This window comes from Adiantum capillus-veneris, chromosome 7 (genome assembly GCF_014529385.1).
Source record: "Adiantum capillus-veneris isolate H3 chromosome 7, ASM1452938v2, whole genome shotgun sequence".
Classification (NCBI taxonomy): domain Eukaryota; kingdom Viridiplantae; phylum Streptophyta; class Polypodiopsida; order Polypodiales; family Pteridaceae; genus Adiantum; species Adiantum capillus-veneris.
This window is the reverse complement of record NC_140937.1, coordinates 101,336,462-101,358,517: the sequence shown is the minus strand read 5'-3', so window position 1 is coordinate 101,358,517 and position 22,056 is coordinate 101,336,462.

Here is a 22,056-nt window from a genome sequence, read left to right as displayed (position 1 = left end):
TCATCCTCTCTAGGTTCTCTTTACTACAGGTACATCTCTCCCCGCAGTATTCTTATTGCCTACGGGTAAGAATAGGGCTTGGGAGGGAAACTTTTCATCTCTTCACTTCTCTCATATCTAAATTTCTCACATACTGTCCCAGATGAATAATCCACATGATGATCATTTCTATCACTTTCACTCTGTAAGATCTATTAGAATTAACGTATGGATTAGCCGTAAAATACACTTTCAACAACGTATAGTGTTTCTCTTCGGCCCTGAAAGGCTCAATGAAATACTTCTATCACCGGATCCCATCATACTACCTCTCATAGACTATAATTTTTCTTTTGATGTAAGCGTAGTTATCTTGCTATGAACCAAGAGGATTTGTACACACAATTAATCCCAATCACTAGACAAAATATATATATTATGGTAAGCACAAAACTACAATTCCAAAGAACAATTCGTAGCCAAGTTTGGTCAGCCAAGATTGAATGCCATTAACCCTTTCATATTACCCATGATACGATATGACCATAGCCTTGATGTTTTCATCTTCATATTGTTTTGACATTCTCTTTTGTGTGTGTGAGTGCAAGAGAGAAAGAGTGAGTCTTCTTTGATTGCACTTCTTTCCAAACCCTAGTCTTCATGGCATCTATGGTTTAACTCCTTCATATATTTTTTGTTGAGTTCTCTCACAAATTCTCACAGCCATAAGCCCGGTGCTTTCCTGGCAAGACCGCAAATTTCTCGACATATTTTTGGTGAACCCGACGCGAAACTACCAGGGTGAGATTTTGTGGATAACCATGGGTGATCATGTTGAGCAACAAGGTATGCATTTTGACCAAGAAACAATGCAAATGTTTCAAGCATTTGCAATGTTCATGCAACAACAACATGCCACTTAAAGAAGGGAGATTTCAGCAACGAAGGCCATACAAGCAGTCGTCAATAGAATGGATCAGTTCAATGGCAAAGATGTAACCAAGTACTTACACGAGTATGTGAAGGAGATGGAGCTGCATGGCGTGTCAGAAGGTAAGATGATTCAAAGCTTTGAGCTAGTTGTTGCTCCAGAAATTAGAGAGCATGTTAGGGTAATTAAAGATGGGCATGGGAGAAATTGGGAAGAACTCAAAGTAGCTTTAAAGGAGGAATATTTCATGGAGGACTCTGAGAGAGTGACCAAAAGGAAATTCTTAGAATGGGTAGTCAAGCCAAAGCAAGGACTATTAATAACAGAGCTACTTAGGGAATTTGAGCGGTGCTATGCACAACTCACCAGGACAGAAAGGGCCACACTAGATGCAGAGAAGACAGATCTTTTCTTACAAGCTGCATGTAAAGAGTTTCAAGAAAATTTGGAGCTTCTTCTTGAAGATAAAGATGCTGAGCAAGGACTAAAGACCGACTGGAATGAGGTTGAAGGTGCTGTCTCACTGCTTGCCAAATGACAAAGAAGAAGGGACAAGATGGTAGTAAACACTACAAGTCCTTCCACCTCAACTTCTGACAAAAGGGTAAAGCCTACTTGTATCGCTCCTAAGTTTGATGAGTCCATGCTAGATGAGCTTGTGAAGGGAATGCGTGACTTGAAGGTGAAGTTTGCAAAGATTGAAGAAAAAGGCCAACCATCAGGGCCACTTCCTAGGCAAAGACAACAGCCCAAATAAGGGTTTGTTAATAGATGTATTTGGTGTGATAGTACAGACCATGTAAGAAGGGATTGTGATGATTTTAGTGATGCTTTGTCAAAAGATGTTGTCTTTTTGAAGGATGGTAAAATTCACTTAAGAGAGACAGGTCTACCCTTGAGAACTAACTTTGGGAAGGGGGGAATGCAAACCTTAGTTGAACATATGGCAACTAAGCATGCCACCTCTTCAGTTGAGGCAGCTACTTTTGGAGTAAAAATTGAACATTTTTGTGATGAAGAGGTGAGTGACCATCATGGTCAAATTTGGCCAAATGTCATGCAATTAGCTAAAAAGGGAAAGCTTACAAAAGAGATTCTACATGAAGCAGGTGATTGCATACGTCTAGAAAGAGGATGGAATGATCGAGTGGACTCATTGTCAGTGCATGCCTACATTACAAAATGCCAACAAAATGAGGCAATTGTAGAAGAGAAGCGCAGACGTGAGAATGCTGATGAAGGACCATCAAAAAGAGCTTCCAGAAGTGGGGGAAGAAGCGACTCAATGCCTTCTCAAACACCCTCAACACAAGGAGAATCTCCACCTGAAGTACTCATGGAGGAGTCTACAACAAGAAAGAAGAAAGAGTCAATGAAAGGTAAGACAAAAGGCCCTACTTATAAACTACAATCTGATATTGAGGTTGCTACAGATTTAAAGAAAGTCTTGGAGGAAAGGATCTTGAATAGCAAGATTGAGTTTACTCTAGGAGAAGTTCTTGGCATTGCAAAGAGTGAATTCCATGAGGAGATCATTGACATCATCAAGAGGAAGAGGCAAACCCTTGCTGAAGTTTCTTGTCCAAAGGTTGAAGGGGAAACCTCAAAGACACAAGGGATGCAACTGCAAAATAAGGAGAATGATGGAGTTGTGGTAGTATGCTACCAATCTAGTGGGAGAGTGAAGCAAGTGCATTTCTCAAATGATGATGAAGAAGTTGAAGATATTCCTAGGAGTTACTATTCACGAAGTCATTGGGCAAGGGCTACTACAGAAACTTTGGTCAAGGTAGGTGATCTTGAAGAGCCATTTGTTGCCTTGATTGACCATGGTTCATAAATAAACATAATGTCAAAGAGTCTCTACAACAAGTGCAAATGGCCGATGGACATAGATCATGGATGGATGGTAAAAGTGGCAAACAATTCATCCGGTGAATTGTATGCAGCATGTCCAGGTGTGAAGGTAACAATAGGTGATGTAAAGATTGACCAAAACTTCTTTGTACAGGATACATCTTCATATCATCTCATCCTTGGACAGCCCTATATTGTGGGAGTTCAAATGGAAACAAAGGTAATGGATGATGGTTCAGCATATGCTAGGATACGTAGCAAAGATGGTAAACGAGCTGTCCAATTTCTCACAGTTTCTGTGAACCATGAAAGAATCATGACAACCTCAGAGAACATCCTCTACCAAAGGTGAGCAAAGAGTTTCATGATCATAGAGAAATGATGGGTTTTGGCCAAGTACCATTGTAAAGCGGGATTGTAGTGGTACAGAAAGAAAAAGGGTCTCGCCTCATCCAAAATAGGTGTGAAGCGTTTTCAACGAGCTCCTTGGTAACAAATAATGGATCAGTATGTTTTACAAAACTTGAAGATTTGAAGAGATGTGAGAGGCAATATGTGCATCATGTACAAATAGGCATGAAAACGAGTGGATTGCTAGAGCCTACTGAAAATGTTTTGGGTTTGTGTGAACAAGTTTCTTTTGTAGATACTATGGGTGAGCTTGATGCTATAATGGGGTTTAATTTGCATCTTGAAAATGAAGTTGTGGAAGTTTGCTCTATGGAAATGTATGAAGTAATAGAAGCCTTTAAAGAAATCCAAACAGTTGGCCCAGAAGTCCATGTTGAAACTAAATACAAGAGTGTAGCAAAGAAGGTGACACCAGTAGCTTCACCCTTACCACCCAACAACATGGAAAAGATTGAGCAGGCTTCTTTACAACCAAGTTTGAGTAATCCTAAAAAGATTGGGCATACCTTCACAAAGGAGTCTTTCCAAGACTTGCAGATTGGTCGCGAGGAGTTTCTAACACAGGAGGAGACAAAGTGCTTCAAAGAAATGCTTTCAAAGCATGGTAAGGCTTTTGCATTTGAGCCACATGAGATAGGATGTGTTGATACTTCTATTGTAGCTCCTATGGTAATTTTCACAATACCTCATGTGCCTTGGAATCTACGGCCTATTCCGGTTCCAAAGGCTCATTTGCCAAAGTTAGTAGAGCTAGTGAATGAGAAAATCAAAATGGGAATCTTGGAGCCTTCTTGTGCTCCATACTCAAAGAGGTGGTTCACAATTTCGAAGAAGAATGGTTCTCTACGCTTCATCCAAGATATGCAACCAGTGAACAAGGTGACAATTACAAATGTAGGTACAGTTCCAATTGTGGATGAGTTTGCAGAGGCATTTGCAGGGAGGGCAATCTACTCAATGGGGGATCTCTACTCAGGGTATGATCAATTTCAGCTTGCAATTGAAAGCAGAAACTTGACAACCATGAGGACACCTTTGGGTTTGGTAAGGATGTGTACCTTGCCACAAGGAGCAACCAACTCGGTTGCACATATGATGAATGGGATGAATAAGGTCTTACGTGACTTTATTCCTCAAATCACAATGCCTTTCATTGATGATTTGCCTATCAAAGGATGTGAAGAAAGTGACAAAGATGAAGCTTTGGATCTCAAGGGATGTCGCACGTTTGTGGTAAATCACATAAATGATTGTGATAAAATTTTGTCTAGGTTGGAAGAAGTGAATCTTACATTGTCAAGGAAAAAGTCTATGTTTGGTGTCAATGAAGTGCTTATTGTGGGGCACATGTGCGGGCCATATGGTAGGAAACCTTGTCCAACAAAGGTAGATGCCATCCAAAGAATGAAAGAAACATGCACTAGCATCACTGAGGTTAGAAGGTTTCTGGGAGCATGTGTCTTCTATGTTATTTGGATTCCACATTATGCACATGTAGCTGATCCTCTTTATCAGCTGCTTAGAAAGAATCAGAAGTTTAAATGGATAGAAGCACATGTAAAATCCATGAAAAAGCTAAAGGAGTTGCTCCAGTCAGCAACAACTTTGAGAAAGGTAGACTATGAGTGTCAAAGGCCAGTAATTGTGACAGTAGACACCAGTCCTACAGGGATTGGATGGGCAATAGGGCAAGATGACAAAGAAGGGCACAGGTATGTGGTAAGATTTGGAGCAAAGGTGCTAAGTGCTCACCAAATAAACTATCCACAGATAAAGAGAGAGTTATGGGGTATGGTTATAGCCTTGAAAAGTGGAAAAAAGTACCTAATTGGTGCATGTGTGGTTGTAGAAACAGATTGTCTACCACTTCTTGGGATGATTACAAGCTGCTCAACTCCAGACATTGCTATGTTGCGGTGGATTGCCTACATTAAGTCCTTAAATCCCGAGTTTAAGCACATTGCAGGTAAAGACAATACAGTGGCAGATATGCTATCAAAGGCAAGGTATGAAGATGAGTCACAAATGATTGATGAGGGAGATGATATAGGTACAAAGTTCTATTATATCTCTCATGTCAAAGGTAACAATGTCTGCATGACTAATCTACTTGAATCATTCTTGAAAGAGCTTTATGAAGGTGATTGGCTTCTTATTGGAAGCTACTTGAGTACTCTAACAAAACAAGATGATTGGTTTGAACAAGAATTCAAGAGGATACGCAGGAAAGCATATGGATACTTTTTGAGGGATGGTTACTTGTGGAAGCATCCTAAACAAAAGGGTGCTACACCACAACGGGCTATATGCAAAAAAGAGACTCAAGTAAAGCTCATGCAAGAGTTTCATGAGAGTCTACGGGCTGGACACAGGGGTGTATGGGCAACCTTCTCCAAGTTGAAAGAAAAATACTGGTGGAAGGGTATGTATAAAGATGAATCTCAGTTTGTAGAGACATGTGTAGCTTGTCAAGTGTATTCAAATGTTTGACATCGTGATGGATTGCACCCTACATATCCACTAGCCATGCACTATAAATGGGTTGTGGATCTAGCGACAATGCCTCTAGGACTCTCGCAGATGAGATACTTGGTTCTTGCATGAGAGGACCTAACTAACCAGGTTGAAGGAAGAGCATTAAGAGCTAAAACCACAGAAGTTGTGTGCAAATTCCTTCTTGATGAGGTGATCTGCCGTTATGGTTGTGTGGGAAAAATCACTACAGATAGAGGTGAACTGGATGCCGAAGAAGCAAGGGAGTTCTTTTCTAGATTAGGAATCAATCTTTCTCTTACTACAGCTTACAACCTTGAAGACAATGGAAAGAGTGAAAGAGGACATCCTCCTATCATCAAAGCTTTGGCCAAGGCTTGTGAAGGAAGAGTTGGTGAGTGGCCAAAATTGTTACCATATGCTTTATGGGTTGATCGTACAACACATAGCTCAGTAACTGTCTATATGCCTGCGGAGCTAATGTATGCTCAAAAGCCATTGATGCCGATTGAAGATACAATTCCCACATGGAATGTACTACCTTGGCAAGAGGGGCTTAGCAGGGAAGATCTCCTTGCACTGCGTATAAGGAAGCTAGAGAGAAGACCTGGAGACATTGAAGCTAGAAAAGAACGACTCAAAAATGCAAGGTTGAAAAACAAGGACTACTTTGATAAGCGACATGGACTCAGGAGAAAAGCAATTGACAAAGGTGACTGGGTTTTAGTGTATGATAGTAGCCTTGATAACCAACACACAGTCATGCGTAAGTTTTCAAAAAGATGGTTTGGATCGTATGTTGTAAAGCATGTGCAAGAAAATGCTACTTACAGCTTGTTTGAACTAGATGGTACAGAAGTAAAGATTCCCATTGCAGGAAAAAGGATCAAAATGTTTAAGAGAAGAGGAGACAATGATCCAGAAGATGTTGATGAGGAAGAAGAGCAAACCACAGGTAAATATCAAAGTGAAGATAAAGATTTGGAATCATCCAGTGAAGAAGAAATAAAGGAAGATGTACAAGAGGGCTGATCTTACAAAGAAATAATGTGGCACATACCGGAGGATGTGCAGGTTTAGAGGGGGTGGATGTCGTGCTGTGACACGTACATAGTGGGAACGCATGCTACAAGATCTATCTTGTAACTTTTTAGATACATAATTATCTTTCCTATACTGTACATATGCATATTTCAGTATAATAATAAGCATTCTATCTCATCCTATTATTTTTCTCAAGGGTAACCTATCCTTTACCATCAGAAAATACTATGGGAAAAGGTCAATAGCTCCGCCTCTTTAACTTGGGGCAAAAAGCATTGATTCTTTATTTCTACTATCTCATTATCATCTCACACCCTATCTAGATCCTATATCTAGGGTAAAATCCAATATATATATATTCTATGTATTTTTTATACTTTTCTTATATTTCTTTTTAAATAGCTACTAGGATGGAATCAAATCCTAGTCGGACACTAGGTGGCATGATTTCAAAGACACTTATTTTAATGCATTATTGCAAGCATGATTACAAAACTTTGTGAAGGAGCAATGTCATTCTTTCATATGGAATGAGGTGTCCTTTGGAATTAAATGAAAGTCTAGGCTAAGGGAACCACGGGAAGACTTTTGCTACCAGAAATGGACCCTATTTTGATGAATTTTTTACACAAGGTTCCAATCCAAATTGGAAAATGATTTTAAAATGAAAATCGTAGCTAATGAGCTGAAGTTTCTACTCATATTTTTACTTTTTTATTTGAAGCCACGGTTGAGGAGATATGATCAAAATAATGGACCCCAGTCTGCCCACATCATGCAGGGACAGCTCATTTCCAACTTTTCCAATTCATATTCACACTAGCTCCTCTCTTCTTGTGTAAACCCTTGGGGGTTCTCTTCACCTATAAAAGGGGACCTCTTCTTCCTTGAAAAGTAACTCAAGCATTCAAGCCATTGATGAGAGGAATTCTTGAGGGAGTGAGTAGTAATGCCTAATTGTACTTAGCCCCATTAACATAAGCCCAAGCCTACACTTTCTCCTAGAGGAAGGCTAGCCATTCTTGTACGCTATCCTTGGAAGATCAACTCTAATCAAAGAAGGTTTTGTACTTGGCGTATCAATCAATGTTGAATTCACCCCTCTTCTTCTCTCTCCCATCAATAATGATGCCGAAGGGTTTCAAGTAAGATGTGTTCTACATTGATGTTTTCTTGATTTCTTATTGTTTTCATTTTCATCTCTAATCCAACATATATATATGTATCTAATCTCATCTCCTTAACCAAACCTATCTCTCTCATTCTTAGTAATTCATCCTCCCTAGGTTCTCTTTGCTACAGGTACATCTCTCCCCGCAGTATCCTTATTGCCTACGGGCAAGAATAGGGCTTGGGAGGGAAACTTCTCATCTTTTCACTTCTCTCATATCTACATTTCTCACATACTATCCTAAATGAATAACCCACATGATGATCATTTCTATCGCTTTCACTCTGTACGATCTATTAGAATTAACGTATGGATTAGCCGTAAAATACACTTTCAACAACGTATAGTGTTTCTCTTCGGCCTTGAAAGGCTGAATGAAATATTGCTATCACCGGATCCCATCATACTACCTCTCATAGACTATAATTTTTCTTTTGATGTAAGGGTAGTTATCTTGCTATGAACCAAGAGGATTTATACACACAATTAATCCCAATCACTAGACAAAATATATATATTATGGTAAGCACAAAACTACAATTCCAAAGAACAATTCGTAGCCTATTTGGTCAGCCAAGATTGAATGCCATTAACCCTTTCATATTACCCATGATACGATATGACCATAGCCTTTATGTTTTCATCTTCGTATTGTTTTGACATTCTCTTTTGTGTTCTTTATTTGTGTGTGTGAGTGCAAGAGAGAAAGAGTGAGTCTTCTTTGATTGCACTTCTTTGCAAACCCTAGTCTTCATGGCATCTATGGTTTAACTCCTTCATATAGTTTTTTTTGAGTTCTCTCACAAACTCTCACAGCCATAAGCCCGGTGCTTTCCTAGCAAGACCGCAAATTTCTCGACACCGCTAGCACCAATTATTGAGGAAGGTAGTGATACTGACACTTCGTCAGACAAATCTTTCTTCATGATGGGTAATCAACAGCCAGGAGGTTTCACCTATGATGGACCTATGCGAGGAGTAAGCACCTCCCAAAATCCTTTGAATGATTTCAAGCTCACTGTGATCTTCTTAGAGGGAACAAACTCGAGGGGAGGCCTAGTCTATTCTGACTGTCGAGGACGCAAGTGCATTTGTATCGAAGAGAGACCAGCTCAGAGATTGGAGATAATCCGAGTATATGATGATGGAGATAGATTTCGAGACGAAAGGGGGAACCACTATCTAATAGTTAGTAACCTTGAAGATTACAACAGATATGGAGATAACGTGGCAAAAGGGAAAATGGTTTCAGAAGCTCAAGAACCACCACCAAACATTGATCGGCCCAGAGCTATTTTTATGTATGATAGGAAAACAACCAGGGCTCCAACTTATCACGAGAGCTTGGGAATCTACAAGCATGAGAGTGAGGGTATAGTCTCTTACTTTCATAGCAAAGAACCATACGTAAACGAATTAAGCAAAGACAAGGTTCTTTACTTATTCTCTTATGAAACTGCTACGGGAAAGGGTATAGTTTTTTTTTATAGATATGGGTGAGAATACCAACGTATTCTTCCAGAGGAGGTTGAAAGGGCGACAGGCCCAGGAGCATCAACTTATGCCCTTGAGGAAGTGCCAAGAGCCACCTACACCCCAATCAAGTCAACGAATTCTTTTTTAGACGAGTATGATGCTACCTCACATTCCACCTGACCACAAGCATTGAACAACCAAGACCAACCGGCAAACCAGCCATCATTGCAGGCATGGCTTCGACAGAGTGCAACAATCGAACAAGACCGAAACCGAGATGGTTATCAAGCCGCACAAGGGCTAAGGGATTTGCAAGAACCACCACTTTATTCAAGGTATCAGGGAGAGAGTAAGCCAAAAACTCAAGGGTCAACAGAGCCTGGAGGACCACCCATAGAACGAGTTCAAAGAGAAGAACCACCTCCAGCGAAAACCGTTAGAAATTATGGCTTAGGAGCACCATTGAGAGAGGAACCAGCCTATTACAGAAGACCTAAGGAGGTATATCGATTAGGACGTGGAGATCCAATGATGAGGTTTGTAGACCATCGGAGAATTAGACCTTCTCAAGTGCAAAAATGGGTAAACAAGAAATACACAGGAAGCAAAGACCCAAGAGATCATGTAGCAGCCTTTGTGCGTGTAATTAGAGCCAAAGAGGTGTTAGATTTTCCTACCCAATCTGCAGGGTTTGGACTAAATCTAGAGGATGATGCTGCCACTTGGTTTGACTCTGTAGTCATAGAGACTTTGAGTCCATGGAGGAAGTGTTTGATGAGTTTATCGAGGAATTCTCACAAAGGAGAATAGCTCATAATACCGTCTCACAGATCCATAAATTCAAACAGAAAGATGGAGAATATATACGAAAGGTAGCCCTAAGACTAAAAAGATATGTTAAGTTCTTCCCTGTGGAAGAACTGCCAACTCAGTCCAGACTTATGCTGATATTTATCCAAGGACTAAGGAATGCGGATCTCCATAAAGACTTACATATGAAGAGGAGCACGACGTTGAATGAGTTGACCAAGGAGGCTCTTTACCTTGTGGACAATTGTGTGGTCTACAAAGAGGGGGAGTTCAAGGACCTTGATGATGATTCGTCTTCACAACGAAGTGGAAGCAAGTCTTTTAAGACAACACCGAAAGTAGAAGTAGCTGTAAACTAGGCGCATCTTGTAGATGAAGTGCCAAAAAAGATCAACTTGTATGCCAAACCCCAGGCTAAACAGCCCAAGTGGTGTGCTATTGAACAAAAATGGACAAACCATGGGACCGAGGAATGTTATTATAACAAGGGGTATGTGAGAGAGAGACCTTACGCTCCCTAAGCTCCGATAGCTTCTCCTCAAGTTCCACCGATGCCTAGATATCAAGCAGGAAACCTACCGGGACCTATAGGTGTAGAAAGACCACAACCGGTGTTGGGGCAACAACCACCCCTACCAGGATTACGACCAGTTGGTATAAGATACACACCAACAATATAACTGAATCAGAGGATAAGGCTTTGGTGCCTATGCATGCATATTATGAAGATCCCAATGGATATGCAACAAAGCCTGTCTATTATCCACCGGAAGAACCCTCAACACCAGAACCATGGAGTATGATAGGAAATACAGGACCACCAACTGCTGCACAGGCAGCAGGAGAAGGAAGATATATCTTAGATGAACGAACATTGTTGTTCATAGCCAATGGAGGCATGGGAAGACAGACACATGCTTACCAACAAAGAGGAGCACCTCAACAACCCAAGGGACCCTGCTACAAGTGTGGTGGAGACCATTGGCTGAGAGACTGTCCTCATGATGAAATCATTAGAGTCAATGCGTATTGCCCCGAATGTGGAATTACTCATTTGATTCCCAATTGCCCTAAAAACCCGAGCAAAGGAGCAAAAACCACCTTGAACATGTTAGAAACAATACCTTCCAGTGGAGGATCGGAAAATGAAACAATCATACCCATCCATGCGATAACACGAGCCCAAGCTCAAAGAAGGATGAACGAACCCATAGTTGAAGAACCAAAAACCGATGCCCAAAGTTCAAAAACAAGAAATTAGAGAAGCACTTGGAAATCTAGAAAGGCGCGTAGGAAAGCCAGGAAGGAACGAGAGCAAACAGCTCTATCCGAGGAGTTAAAACATACAAAGGATAGATTGGAGCGGTTAGAGGATCTAGATAGCTTAAGCTCACACACCACAGCAACCATAGCACCCAAGGATATAGCAGAGCCCAAAAGTACAGGATCAGGAGGATCTATACTGGCTGACAAGATAAATGAGCAGTTGGATGCACTTCTAAAAGCATATGAAGATAGAATTAAAAAGAACCAAACCCAGGAGCAAAGGTGGATAACTTATCTATATGCAGAAATAGAAAAACAGAGGTTGGATATGTGTAAAAAGATAATCGAAACAGCTAAATCATTGATGGAAAACCCGCTGGGTAAACCTGCAAATTGGCATGAGGCACCAGCTCCAACCCCTATCCAACCAACTTTAGAAAAACATGTGGAAACAAAGGAAAGACTCACTAATGCCTATGAGTCCAGAGGAGAGCCTATCATAGTGCCAAATACCACAGATGGGACAAGTGACGGGTTCCAGCCTAAAATATTGGCAGAAATGGGTAAGGACTGTAATGGTCTAGATGATCTGTGGAAGCAAATCCGTGAGGCCAACGAGGCTAATAGGATGAGTAACCACATGAATGGCACGAGAAAAGAAAAGAATGAGATCTTATCTCCTATTGAAGAATTTGAGGCAAGGTCACAAATGAACTTTGAGATACATTCACAAGGGGGAGACCAAGGATCAATTAGTTCGGGGCACAGCCAACCAGACTCGCTGAAAACTTTACCCTCTTACCTAGGAGAGTATGAAGCTAAGTCAGAAGTGAGAGCAATCCCATATCAAAGACTTTCTTCTAACAAAGTGATGGATTCGCAAGGATTGATTGAGTTGTTGTCCACTCCGGTGGCATGCACAATCACATTGGCAGAACTCCTAAGGTTACGACCAAACATGTGGACCACAGTAGGTAAATGCCTATAAAAGTTTGGAGTAAAAGACCCCACCTTGAAGCTACAGGAAGGGATCAGAGAGTTGGACAGGCCTCAACTAAACACTAGGCCAGTACCATTGAACAAGGTTGGAGAGTATTGCGAAGGGGAAGATGGAAACACCACGCTACCATTAGAATTCCAAGCAGTAGTTTCCAAAGCTATTCTTGACAGTGGAGCGGGAGTTGCTATCGCCACCAAGGAAATCTGGAAAAAATGGGGAAAACCAGCTTTGAGGGCCACCAGAATGAAACTGCAATTGGAAGATGGATTCATGGAGAAGCCTCCAGGACTCTTAGAAAAAGAGATTGTCACTTCGTGCGGAATCAAGTATGAGCATACATTTGCAATAGTCGATTTCGACAAAAATAACAATTATGAGATCATCTTAGGACGACCATTCATGCGACAATTGAAGATGGTCCAAGATTGGGGTTATGACCACATATACCTTAAACATGGCGAGACAACAACTAAAATACACTTGAAAGACCACAGCTACAAAGATGTGAACCAAACACCTGTAGAAGAGTTTGATTCAGCTACAGTAGCAGGATTAGAATTTCTAGCATGGTTAGGGCAACCAAAAGAGCTATGGATGTGCGGATCTTCACATTGTGGAAGCTTAAGAAGAGAGGAATGCATCTTAGAAAGAGCGATAGAAGACAAGGAGTATATTTCAGAACCTTTCCCTGAAGATGCCTTGGAACCTCTAGAATGGGAACACATACTAGCAACATTGGATGTTTGTACCATCACAGACAGTCCAACAACAAAATTTTGGGATAAGGATGGCTATGATGTGTTACCCTATTACATGGTAAGCATTGTACCAGGAGAAAAAGAGAAGGTAGAACCACCAGAACAAGAAGAGTTTTATAACTCCTCTGAACATCTAGAAGTAAATGATGAAGCAGATAATGAGTGTTCAGACACCTCAAGTGAGCGTGGAAATGAAACCAAGAATATCAAGTTTTATGATTTTGCTAATCAACATCCTAGACGCCAGGAACGCTATAGGAGGAAACGAGCAGGAAACAAAGCGAGAGAGAATCGGATGCAAAACCTAGCAAAAAATGTCCTTATACATATAATGACACATTTGCTAAACGAATCAAAGAGGAGATTGATAAGCTGATGGAAGCTGAATTCATCTATGAAATCGAACATACAGATTGCGTGTCACCCATTGTGGTAGTTCCCAAAAAGAATGGAAAACTGCGAGTGTGTGTAAATCTCAAAAAGGTAAATGCAGCCACCATAAGGGATTATCCCTTGCCAATCACAGAATATGTCCTTGAGCGGGTGGCCGGGAAACGGGCTTATTCCTTTCTCGATGGGTTTTCAAGATACAACCAACTGACAATAGTAAGGGAGGATCAACACAAAACAACATTTGCCACAGAATGGGGAATTTTTGCGTATCGAGTTATGCCGTTTGGCTTAACTAATGTCCCAGCCACTTTCCAAAGGTTAATGATGCACGCATTCAAGGAATACCTAAGAATATTCTTAGAAATTTACATGGATGATCTTTGTGTACACTCTCTTCTACGAGAGGAGCATATTGACCATTTGCGAAAAGTCTTTGAAAAATGCAGGACATATTGAATCTGTCTTAACCCGGAAAAGTGTTGATAGGCATTTTTCGGCTCTCTGTAATTTCCATAGTGAGTTATCTCACCCTATCAAATCACTCAAACACTGTGGTTACCCTCACCCTTTCATTGTATATAGGTGCGTGTGAGTTAGGGGACTTTTCCCATATCTCCTTACTGAAATAAAAAACCCTCAATTAGCTAGTCATTGGGCTAGTTGAGCCAAAAAAAAATAAAAAATAAAAATATAAGTATATTATGGCCCATGCGTATGTAAATATTTCTTTGTATATAGGGCCTAAATAAAAGATTTTTTCATAATTATTTTGGTATTTATTTAAATATTTCTACCTAGGTGTGTGTTATTTATGCTCTGTACATTGCCTCACCATTACCACAATTTTTCTTACCATTTTTCATATTCTTTATTCCATATAGAAATATTTTCATGTAACCTTCTCTTATATTTGGTGTAACTCCACCCCAACAAAAATCCAAAAAAACTAGTTTATTTATATGTATATTTTTTCACTATTGTGATTTTTCCCTTCCTACATCTATTTTGTTTTTTTTTTCTAAAAAATTAGAACACCAAAAATATTTATCTTTTTATGGTAGCCTCATAATGAGAGAGATTTCTTTTGACCCCTTTATATTTTTTTCCACTTATATTATTTATATTTGACATGTACATATTTTTTAGACCCCTCAATATTTGATTTTCTTAGTTGTACTATTCACTTATATCATAATCTCAACAATATCTTCAATTATAGACCTACCAAATAAGGTCAAGGGTAGGTGGCATGCATACATGCACTATGGAGGGCTCACTCTTGGAGGTATTCAAAAGAATCATCCAAAGAAGGACCCCACAAGGACCTTGTGCAGTGGAAAAAAACGGTCGGTTTTGCTGAATTTTTAAAGTTCAATTGCTCTCCAAATTTGAAAAGGTGATACAAACGAAAGCTGTAGCTCGTGGGCTGAACTTTTGCCTCAAATGTTTTCATATTTTTTTGAGGTACGAGCTGTGAGCTATGATTTTATTAGTGGACCCCAGTTTTCCCATGCTATGCAGCCACACTCTCTCTTCTACTTTATCATTTTCCTCTTTCACACACACTTCTCCACTCATCATCCCCACCTCTCTCACCACTCCTCTCTGCACCCTACTCATCTTCTCCTCAACCTTGAAGAATAAGAGAAACCATGGTGAACTCATACCTCCCACACACAATTCCATTCCAAAATTGACAACCTAGTCTCATTTTTCCTCCTCCAAATTACCCTTATCTATCAAAAAAACCACAAAATTCAGCCTCTTCTCTTAAAAGACAGCATCATGGTGGTTGATTTCTCAGCTTCAATTACCTTGTCTCTCAAGGAAGGTCAAGAGTGGAGAAATTGGCCCTACTCAAGACACTTGGAGCATCAACCTTGTAAGAAATCCACCTTTTCTTACCTCTTCAGAGTTTTTCTTCCTTATTTTTATCCTACGTGGATACTCCCATTGTAAATATCCAATTCCATTTGTAAATTAATACTAACTCTACTAACACTAACCCACTATGAAAAGTCCTATCACCTCTATTTCTCTCCTCTCTCTTTCCCCACCAACTTCTTGATAATTCCAAGCAAAAGAAATTAGATAAATTGCTGAAAATCTAACCCGAACATGGTTAGAGGAGTAACCCTAGCCTTCAAAATTGCTATAAAAGGAGGGTGTAGCTAGCACAAAACAGGGAGCCATAAGCAAGAGCACTATGCTATAGCTTGAGAAGCCAAGCTCAACCTCTCTAGAAGGAGCTCTTGAGTGGAAGCTCATTGTCTTATGCATGTGCATGTGTTGTAATAGGGGATTAGCAAGGGAACTCTATGCCATTGTAAGAGAGAGAGTGATCATTCAATTGAGAGTAGGAAATCTATCATTTCTCCTACTAGTGTAAGCCCAACATTTGCTGAATCAAGGAGGGTGGATTTGGACTAAGCTTGGATACTTTGTCTCCCTTCCAACGTGAAGTAATGGGCAACAATGATGCGTAAGTATCTTGGTGTTTTTTGTTAAGTTCTTGATAGCTTGTCTCTGGTGTTGTCATCAATCTAACCATAAATCCCACATACTGTAAGAGGGCGACAGGGTGGAGAGGACTCCCCTGGCCTTAAGACAGTGATTGGGGTGGCTTTTCTTGTTATGTGTTGTGGTGAAATTTACGCAAGCTATGTTGAACAAATACTAATCTCACTTTGATTTGTCATGACAGATTTGTAAGAAGGCATTAGTGCAACAAGCACCCCCTTCCCCCCTCTCTCCCTTTCTTACATATATATATTTATGTTTGCTTGATCATTAACGATACACTTCAAAGCAGCCCGAGCACCATCTCTCTCTCTCTCTCTCTCTCTCTCTCTCTCTCTCTCTCTCTCTCTCTCTCGTGTTTTAGTGTGTGAGAGTGTTCCATTGGTGTTAGGGTTAGTGTAAATTCCTTGCTTGTTTGTGGGTTGCTCTAACGATTCTCCTCTTTTGCGTCCTAGTTCGCTCTTAAACTAGGTGGTGCCCCTTGTGTAGTTGGGATTTGGCTGGTGGGATTTGGTTGGGGGTTTGTTGTTTTGGGTTGTGTTGTGTTGTGCCCCAGCCCCATTGAGCAGCACGGGAGCCTTGAAGGGTGTCTAGAGGTTGCTCTTCTTGTTGCCCGCCCCGGACCGCCTCAAATTGGTGCCCCCACTGAGGACGGCTTGTGTATTTTTGTGTAGAATCAACCTTTAGCATAGTCAAGTAGTTTGCATGAATCACGAAAATTTGTATGATCCCTTCATTCCCATTGCAAGGCAAAAGGTACACATAATCGTTAGTACTAAGTTGCAATTTCAACGTGTCATTCGTAGAATTTTAGGTCCTCTTAGGTTGGCCGAGATAAACGCTTCAGTAAACCCTTTTATTTTGCCTCTCATTAGGTACGACCTTAGTTTGGACATCTATATTTTTGTTTTGTTTTAAGCATTAGGTCATGCATAGACCATGGATAATGGCCCAGGAATAGAGGTTTTTCCCTTCCATTTCACTCCACACATTAGAATAAACATTGCAATTAGTAGCAAAATCCATTTTCAACAAAGTATGGTGTTCATGTTTGGTGCCCAAAGAGTAAGAAAAATTCTCGCATCACCAAACCCTGTCATCCTACCTCTTATTGATTATCATAGGTCGTTTGATGTGAATATCTTTATTTTGTTGTAGAATAGATTGCAAGCTAGATACATTATAGTGTAAATCTTTTTAAGAAAGAAAAACAAAAACGGCTGTCACTTTGAAATCAATTCAATGGAAAGCCAACGCCAAATGTCTGGGTATCCTCTTTTCTTTGGAGAGCCTGGAGAGGATGCAGAATTATTTTTAGCAAATTTCAAGATGTCTTGCCGTATCAAGAGGATAGTAACCGATCAAGAACGTGTAGAAATGTTTGAGGTGGTCCTTAGGAAAGATGATAGTACTTGGTTTGACTCTTTGCCTGAGGAAGTTAAGGGGAATTACACAGAAGTTTTGAATCGTTTTAAGAGATACTTCTTTGATCCCCAAAACACTCAAAAACTATGGCAAGACATTGTTTCTCATAAGCAAAAAGACTTAGATGACTACTACTTGTACAAGCAAGAGTTTCTACGTCTTTGGGCTCTATGGATACGAAATGTTGCTAACCCTGGTGATGGTGCAGAATTTTTAAAGAAGGAGAGGTTCATAGCCGGACTCTTTCCTGACCTTAAGGTAAAAGTTGAGGCAGGTGCACCTGTTACTTTGGATGCAGCTGAAACTAGGGCTGCTGAGAAGTATAGGAAACTCAAGTGCTTAAGGGGAGAGGTTCCAATAGAAGGTCTTAGACCCAAAGGTAAGTCACAAGCATCCACATCGAGGGAGCTTCCTGAGGTAACGGCGGACGTAATTGAGAAGTTAAACGAATCTTTAAGCAGCCTGTCAATTCACCTTGCACAAGCTGTAGGTCCAAAGGGACAAGCAAAGAAGTCTGAAGAGCGAGATCCACGACCTAGGAGAGTCTTGCAATGTTGGAATTGCGGAGAGTCTGGACATGGGATGTATAATTGTCCTTGGCCCCGTGGGGAGCCAGGGAGACCTAACTTGAATTACCCAGTGATGAATGCAGGTGAAGGAACTGGTCAACAACCAAGGCTTCTACAAAGACCAAATGGACCAAGACCACCTCCACAAGGAGTAGAAGGAGTTCCACCTTTGCCAGATTCAAATGTGCATGTGGTAGAGGTGACAAACTCAAATGAGGTTGACATGGAAGCAAATGGCATTAAGCGTGGCCGAGGAAAAGGTAAAGAGAAAGAGGGTGTCCCATCACAGAGTGACCATGGACAAGGCAAGAAGGCAAAGGAGACCAAGGAAGCTAAGAGGACTCGATGTCGTATCAATCTCCAAGACTTCCCTCTTGGACATGGTATGGCTCCATACAACCTGTTGGAAGACATGCGAGGTAAGGGTCCTGATATCTTATGGCCTCAGTTTCTTGCATTATGCCCACAAGTTAGGAGGGATTTAACAAGGGCAGTTAGCACTAGGAGAAAGGTAAAAGAGAGTGTGCCTGTTGTAAAAATTGCACAAGCTGAAATGAATGAGGACATTACACCGGTGCTAGACTGTTACATCAAAGGAAGATTGGTTAGGAAAGGTCTAGTGGATGGGGGTGCACAAATTTGCATCATGACAGAGGGACTCATGCAAAGACTAGGCATGCACATCCATGAGACACCTGAAATCAAAGTCAAGATGGTAAACAATAGCAAGGCTAGGTGTGTAGGCATTTGTAAAAATGTCTTTGTAGAGGCCTTTGGCATTAAGAAAGCGTTGGATTTTTATGTTATGTCGCCCAAGGGAAGTGGTTATCCATTTATCCTAGGAAGACCATGGCTAATGAAAATGCGAGCTTTGCAGGATTGGGAGAGTGGAAAGCTAATTTGCAGGAATGACAATCACAAGAAGGTTGTCTTTGACATGAAGGAGCAACGCCAAGAGGAGCTCCATGAAGAATCATCTCGAAGTGAGACGGAAGAAGATTGGACTGAAAACACTTCAGAAGAAGAAAGTAGCGGCAGCATTACTGAAGAGGAGTCCTCCATGGAAGTCATGGGGGTAAGGTTTAAGCCAAACAACCAGGAGACCTCTTCTCGAGGTTTGGAAGAGGTAGGTTCCGAAGAGAACCAAAAGGTGGAAGATGAAGGAATGTTAGAAGGTATGTTGTCTACAACACTTACAAAGGATGAAAGAGAGAGTTCAAATGTGTGCTAAGGAAATTTCCGAGGCTTTTTGCTAAAGACTACACCAATGTGCGTGGAGTAGATGTTGTTCAACACAAGATTGAGTTGAAGCCAGAAGCCACACCTAAGGCTCAAAAGCTACAAAGGCTAGGAGTCATTAAGAAGCAGGCTCTACTCAAGGAGGTAAGAAAGCTTCTAGTAGCAGGTTTCATTTATCCAGTGGAGAATTCAGAGTGGGTCTCTCCCGTTGTTGTCACTCCTAAGAAAAACGGAAAGTGGAGGGTGTGTGTGGATTACCGTCCACTCAATGAGGCAACAAAAAGAGATCACTTTCCCCTCCCATTTCAGGATGAGATACTAAATGAGGTAGCTAGTCATGAGAAGTACACTATGTGTGATGGCTACTCAGGCTACTTTCAAATAGGTATCGCATTGGAAGATCAATTGAAAACAACCTTTATCACTCCTTGGGGTTGTTATGCTTTTAGAGTCATGCCATTTGGTCTGACAAATGCTCCTGCAACATTCCAACGTTTCATGAACATGGTGTTTCGAGCATTCTTTGGAAAGTCAATCAGGGTGTTCATTGATGATTTCTGCATTTATAGCTCAAAATCATTGCATCTACAAAGGGTAGAAGAAGGTTTAAAGAAGCTCTACGACAAGGGAGGTCAACTCAACCCCGACAAGTGCCACATAGGTGAGGATGAAGTGATCTTGCTCGGTCACAAGGTTTCCTATAAAGGCATTGAGGTGGATCCTTCAAAGGCAAAGGCTCTTATTGAGCTCCCATCACCGAAGAGTCTTAAGGAGGTCATCTCTTTCATTCAGAAGGTGAAGTATATGTCACGCTTCATTCACTTAGCCTCGGAGTTTCTTCATCCTTTGCAAAAGTTGACACAACAAGTAGAATTTGCATGGTCTGATGAGCTTGAAGAGTATTTTTGTAACATTAAAGTCATTTTGTCAGAGCTACCAACACTCATGCCTCCTTGTTGGGAGTACACATTCTTTGTTAGCTCTAGTGTTGGAAGGGAAACAATTGGTGCCGTGTTGCTACAACAAGATCCCCACAGTACAAGGATGCGACCCATCTACTTTGCTAGTAGGGTCATGAATGCTTTGGAGAGAGACTACACAGAAGCAGAACTCATGATGCTTTCTCTCATGTTTGCGGTGAGAAAGTTTAGATCCTACTTGCTCCCAAAACCTTTTGTAATACTCACCGCAGAGAATTTGTTCCCTTGGGTGTCATCTCAAATGAATCTTAGTACTAGGATCTCAAAGTGGATTATGGAGTTGCAAGAGTTTCAATACTCTTTCAAGGTAGAAGATAGTGTGCGTGCACAATTGGCAGGGATTCTCACTTATAGGGAACATGAGAAGGAAATTAAGGTGCCTCACGTAAAGACCCTACCATTGCCACCACCAAAAAGTATTCCCAATGCTTTTACGTTGTTCTTTGATGGAGCTTTTCGACGAGCCACAGGGAAAGCAGGGGGAGGGCTAGTGTTTCTCAACCCAAGTGGAGAGGTGGTCATGAAAGAGAAGGTCAATCTACCAGGTTCAACTAGAAACAATGAAGCAGAATACGACACACTACTTCATGGTTTGAAGATGTGCATTGGCCAAGGGATAAAACGTCTCATGGTAAAGGGAGATGCACTTCTCATTGTTAAACAGATTGTAGGCATTTGGGCATGCAAGAATGAAAGCTTAAGGACAAAAGTTCATGCCATTCGTAGGATTTTTAATCAGTTTGAAGAAGTGCAACTATATCATATTCCGAGGAAACAAAATGAAGATGCCGATTTACTTGCACAACAAGTAGTTACATGTGTTGAGAGAGAAGTGCAGGTCATCATGGTGGCAGCAGCTGTCAAGAAACCGAGATACCAGGGATTGGAGTCATTGGCTTCCATTATTGGCTACATTTTGAAGGGTGACTTCCCACAATACTTCACGAAGGCTCAGAAGAGGAGACTCATGAAGAAGGCAAGCGCATATCTCTTCCTAGAAGGCTCCCTCTATCAAAGAGGTAAGGATCAAGTATGCAGAAGAGTACCAACTATTGAGGAAATTCCAGCCATTCTAAAAGGTTTGCATGAAGAAGCATGTGGTGGTCATTTTGCCCAAGAATTAACTGTGAAGAAGATTTTGCTTGCGGGGTATGTTTGGCCAAGTCTGCATGTGGATGTCCAACATTTGTGTAAAAGTTGTCACAATTGTCAAGTAAATGGGGATAGAAGATTGGTTTATGGTCCAAGGCAAATCGTGCTTGCAAATGGACCGTTTGAAAAGTGGGGCATTGATGCTATGGGTCCTCTGCCTAGGACAAAAAATGGTAAACTCTACATTCTAGTGGCTGTAGACTATATGACTAGGTGGGTGGAAGCACAAAGTGTGGCAAAGGTAAATGAGAGGACAGTGAGCAAATTCGTCTACACTCACATTTGTTGTAGATTTGGCACACCTTTGGAGATTGTTTCTGATAATGGTCCAGGGTTTAGAGAGGGATTGCTCACAGAAGTCTGTGAAGAACTTCACATTCTACATCGTCACAGTACACCCTACTATCCCCAATCAAATGGTTTGGTAGAAAAAGCTAATGGTGTCATTACAGGCATCATTAGAAAGATGGTGAAAAACAAGACAAAGTTGTGGGATGACTTCTTGGATGGTGCCTTGTGGGCGTATCGAACCACATATAGGGAAGCCACGGAGTTCACACCATTTCACTTGGTCTATGGTCA